The 5515-nt window shown below is 44.2% G+C and overlaps 1 pseudogene; it reads left to right on the top strand.

Annotated features, from left to right (window-relative positions):
- The first annotated feature begins 4089 nt into the window (after nt 1–4089).
- On the top strand, nt 4090–4607 carry LOC102023835 (annotated as a pseudogene).
- The last annotated feature ends 908 nt before the right edge of the window (nt 4608–5515 follow it).

The raw sequence follows: 5515 nt of genomic DNA, 5'->3' as shown, positions 1-5515 counted from the left end.
TATTCTTTATATATTTCTCTTTGCACCTCTATTGTTAACTGTTCATTATGTAAACTGTCACTGTTTATCCTATTTTGTGGTTCTGGCTCCTGATCAGATGCTGGTATATAATTGTGTGCTATTAGAAAAGGTGATAACTGTGATAGAGAAAAAGGAAATGGAAGAAGTTGAACGGCACAAATGGGGACAAGGGAGTGTTTGTATTTTAGACGGGATCATCATAGCCAGCTTCATCAAGGTGACATTTGAACTCAGACTTGAGGGTAGTGGAGGAAATGAGCCACGAACAAGTCAGGACAAAGAAGATTCAACGGGCAAGGAACACGGGTCCGGGCCAGGAAAGGAAGACGGTGCCCGGCCTGTGCTGGGAAGGAGGGGAGGGCGGGGCTGAAGCTGACCGTGTGGGGAGGGCTGGCCACAGATGGGGTCACAGAGAAGGTGGGACTGACTGCGGGAAGCCGAGGGCATCGTTAAGAGTTTACCTTTTACTCTGAGTGAAACGGGGGCACGGGGAGGGGTCTGGCAGAGTCAGGATGTGAAGTATGTTTTTGAGGGGTCACTCCAGAAGCTGGGCTGAAGACAGACGCGGGAGGAGGCAAATACTGCAGCAGAGAAACAAGACGAAAAGAGGTGGCGACAGGCAAGGCTGGAACACGATGCACTGAGATCTAGCTGGGCATAAGGGATGGACGCTGTGTTCCCTTATTCAGCCACTGCAGAAGGAAATAGGTCGAAACCTGTAAAATGATTATTTTGTATCAGAGATCACATAACATTCAGGCTGGGATCCCTGAGTAAAGTGCGAACACGAGGCCAGGCAGTATGGAGGCAGCTTTTAGTCAGGAGGGAATTTCAACACCTTGGCCAAGAGGGCGCCCACAGGGCGATGCAGCATTGCTGAGGGGAGCGGCAACGGTGTTACTTGGGAGCAGCAGTGATGACCAGAGCCTGCGAGACCCACACTTAGACAAGAGAGCTCTATGTGGAGAAAGAGCCCCAGAAATGTACGGACGGCCCTGTGAAGAGCCAGGGAAAGGCCAGACTGCATGGTAGAGGGCGGAGTACCATAGACTAGAGGGGACAAAACCTCAGATGAAGAACAAGTCCAAGAATTGTATGGGAAACAGTGCCCCAAACAGAAGCAAGAAGTAGTGGAGGGTGAAGACAGTCCAGTGGGGAAAGAACCGGCTCTTGACAAGAGGTTCTGGAACAACTGGTATCTTCCTGGGAAAGAATAAAGTCGAACTTCTCACCACTTTGTGTGAAACTTTACTCAAAATGGAGCAAAGACCCAAATGTGAGAGCTAAAACTATAAACCCCTTATAGAGTGTGCAAATATTTGTGACTTTGGCTTGCCCTTCAGGCTTCTATGTGACACTTGCAGAACAAGTCACCAAGGGAGAAAGTGGACAAATTAGACTCCACCAAAGATTAGAACTTTCGTATTTGAAAGAACTCTGCCAGCAAAATGAAATAATGAGCCATAGAATGTGAGGAAATAAGCATTTTTAGATGCTTTCAATTTCAAGTCACATGTCTGAGTCTAGTGTGAATAACATGTAAAATACTCTTATAAATTAGCAGTAAAGACAAACAGCACAATGGACAATCAATTGAATAGATCAGCAGTCTCCAGTCCCCAGGGTTATCATCTGGTACTTGTCCATGGCCTGTTAGAATCCAGGCTCCAAAGCAGGAGATAAACGGTGGTCAAGCAGGTAAAGCTCATCTGTATTTACAGTAGTTTCCATCACTTGCAGTGCCACCTGAGCTCCAGCAGGATCAGATCAACAGCAGCATCAGATTCCCATAGGAGCACAAACACTACTATAGCGGGCGTACACAGGGACCTCAGTTATGTACTCCTTCTAAGACTCTAATGGCCGGCAGCTTGAGGTGAGCTGAGGCAGTGATGCTTGCACTAGGGGGCAGCTGCAAGTGCAGATTCACATTAGCAGGGAGATTTGACTGCGCAGAGATCACAATAAATCAATTGCTCATGGACGCAGCTCAAAAACCTATCAGTGAGTGGCAAGTGATGGGGAAGCTATATCTAGCGCCAGAATTTATAGTCGCAAGTGAGTCAATGTACTTCCAATGCACAGCTGCTTCTGGTGAAAGGCATGGAATGAGAATCCAACATTTATTTCAGTCCAGGTGTGGCCACCCATTATTGTATTTATCACTTCTGTTTGTGCCCCTTGCCCATGCTGCATGCTTGTCTCAGTCACAGTTTTGGTAAGCTAAAAAGCTACCCCAAGCCAAAATGAGTAAAAACTAAATATCACTGGAGTGACATTTGAAAAGAGGAAAAGACCCAATGATGTGATATCAGAAGATTCTAAGACTTCCAACAAAAAGGAAGCTGCATTTAGAGGAAAATGCCAAGAGTTCTACTTAAATTATATATTCATTGCAGCAGGTGATTGACATTCTCCAAACCCATTTCGTTTAAGACGCGGCCACTGTCTATCCAAGGAAGCCATGAAGTCTTCAAAACTGCTTCACCATATAGAGACAAAGCACCCTGTAATAAAAGACAAACCTTTAAAATTTTTGAAAATGTGATCCTGCAGGGTGTGGTGGCACACGCCTGTAATCCCACAGAGGGTCCTCTTTGATGAAGTAGGGGTCTTCAGCGTTTCCTCAGGATCACATTTTCATTTTATTTTTTGTTTTATGTTTTTAGTTTTTTAGTGTTTTTTTTGTCTTTTTAAAACAAGGTCTTGCTATGCAGTTCAGACTGGCCTTGAGCCCAGGCTGGCCTTGAACTTGCAGTGATCCTCCTGCCTCAACCTCTCGAGTGCTGAGATTACAGGTATGCAGATGCCACGCCTGGCTCTACGCACCACCTTTCAACCGCAAAAGACTCTAAACTTTGAAGGAGTGTTATTTGTGAATAAACAAAATAAACTGACTTTATCTGTGCTAAAAGAGGATCAACTACTTGAGATCACAAGTGATGGTAGCCTTAAAGGTATGTTTGAGACCATTTCAAATCTGCATGTGTTCTGGATTAAAGTCAAGGCAGGATATCCTGAGACTGCCGCAAAATAATGAAAAACTTGCTTTTATTTTTACTATCCTGTCTTTATTAAGGAGGGTTTTCTGCAGTGATAAACACCAAAAAGAGACTCCAGAGTACAGTGAACATAAGCAGCATACTTTGGGTGTCACTCTTTCCCATCATGGTACAAGCTTGATGCTCAGCCTTGAAGGGCATGCAAGTGCACGTAAGAGTGCTGACTGGAAAAGAATGAGATCCTGTAAATTGAAATGGAGATTTTCGGAAGGAACCTAACTAGTCTGGAGACACTGAGCTCCTAAATTCTAATGAGATTATTTTGCCCGAGGAAGAGATTTCTCCACCTCCAGTGGCAGATACGTTCCCACTCCCATCCCCTGTGGTGGTCTCTCCTCCTACACCTGAGCAAACTAATCCTGTGTTAATCATGGCCTACACTCCCCAGGACCCACCCTCACCACCCACTTTTGCCCCAAATCTATAACCAGGTTCAAATCTTACAAGGCGCCTAAAAGTAAGGTCGCAGCATGGCCCCTGAGGAAGTCCTCTGCAATCCCAAAGAACTCCTTGGGTTTTCTAATTCTTACAAGCAGAGGGCTGAGGAATAAGCATGGCAATGGATTTCAAGAGTCTGGGATAGTGGTAGCAGAAATATAAACCTGGGTCAGACTGAGTTTCTTCACACGGGCTCATTAAGCAGAGACTCTGAGTTTAATGTCGCAGCTTGTGGAGTTAAAGTGGTGCTCATCATAGTTTATGTGGTTGGCTGGCTGAGATATGGATCAAGAGAAGGCTCACTGTGAATGAGCTGGAAATGTCTGATATTCCTCGGTTTACTGTTGACGAGGGTATTTAAAGGCTCAGGAGAATGGGAATGGTGGAGTGGGTTTGCCAGATAAAACCTAATCCTCCACTCTGTGAGTGTCCAAAACATGTACCCTTTGCTAATGCCTTAAGAAACAGATTGCCCTCCCCCGAAGTGCTCCTCTGGCTGCACTGTGCTCACCCTGAGCTCCAGGCCCTGTTAAGCAAGTGTGGCGGCTGTCTCCCTTCAGCCATCATCATGATTCTCTATCGCGACCTCATCAGCTATGATGAGATGTTCTCTGACATTTACAAGGTTTGGAGATCACGGACAAGCTGTGCCTGGAGGTGGAGGGCAAGATGGTCAGTAGAACAGAGGGTAACGTTGTCGACTCGCTCATTGGTGGAAATGCCTCTGCTGAAGGCCCAGAGGCCGAAGGCATGGAGAATGCCGTAGGCGTTGGTATTGATATTGACACGAAGCATCACTTGCAGGAAGCCAGCTTCACAAAACAGGCCCACAAGAAGTACATCAAAGACTATATGAAATCAATCAAAGGCAAACTTGAAGAACAAAGACCAGAAAGAGTAAAACTGTTTATGACAGGGGCTGCAGAACAAATCCAGCACATCCTTGCTAATTTAAAAAACTATCAGTTCTTTATGGGTGCAAACATGGATCCAGATGAGGTGGCTGCTCTCCTGGACTACAGTGAGGATGGTGTGAGCGCATTTATGATTTTCTTTAAGGATGGTTTAGAAAGGGAAAACTGTTAATGGATTCGTTGGTTATCTTGGGTCTATCACTTGTCTGGCTGCTGCTTGTTAGCCACACAACACCAGGAGTTTAGACAAATGGGACTGATGTCATCTTGAATGCTTCATTTATTTTGACTGTGACTTACCTGGAGTGGAGACGTTGTTTTTTAGGGAAAAAACACAAATTGTATAGGTTGTCTAAAAATAAAGTACATTTAAATGCATTTGAGAGGATGTCTCTTAGTTTAATACATGTGTAAACTAATTCGTCATGGTGTTCATGGAGAAGATAAAGCCTGGCCACAGACCACTGCTAGAAGGCATAAGACTGTCTTCAGATAACTTCTGCAGTGGGAGCTACTTCTGCAAGTGTAATATAAGACAAGAATAAAAGTTTTAATTCTGAGTAGCAGTGAGGGGGAAAAGACCCTATTCACAGCAGTGTCAGCCTTTGAAGTGGAGCCTTATATATTTCATCACCTACAGTGGAAGTAGTTAACCCTGGAAGAGATTACCAAAAGAATAAAAAGATGTAACTCAGTTGAAAAAAACAAGAAACAGATTTGTGAGGAGAGCATCAATCTCCTTGAGAGATCCATTATTGGTCTTTGTGTGCCAGACTTTGTGGTAAGGAGCTCAGTCATTCAATTGTGAAACTTAAAGATGATGGGTTTAATTTGATACCAGAATGGTGGGGTCAAGTGACAACACTCAACTACCAAAGACAAGTAGGCATACTGTAATGACATACTGTAGTAGACATACTGTAATGGACAACAGAAGTAAAGCAATGATAGAAATGGTTTAACACATGTAGACCTATGGGGTTTGCTAGCTGATTAGTTATTGTGTTCCCAAATGCAAAGTGAATAAGAAGCCTAGTACATTTTCACTGAATTTATATAAACCAAAATTTTAGGGTAAAT

The sequence above is a fragment of the Chinchilla lanigera genome, unplaced genomic scaffold (assembly GCF_000276665.1).
Source record: "Chinchilla lanigera isolate Chin_1 unplaced genomic scaffold, ChiLan1.0 scaffold00112, whole genome shotgun sequence".
Lineage (NCBI taxonomy): Eukaryota > Metazoa > Chordata > Mammalia > Rodentia > Chinchillidae > Chinchilla > Chinchilla lanigera.
Note: the sequence above shows the minus strand (reverse complement) of the source record. Positions and strands in the feature narration are given on the sequence as shown.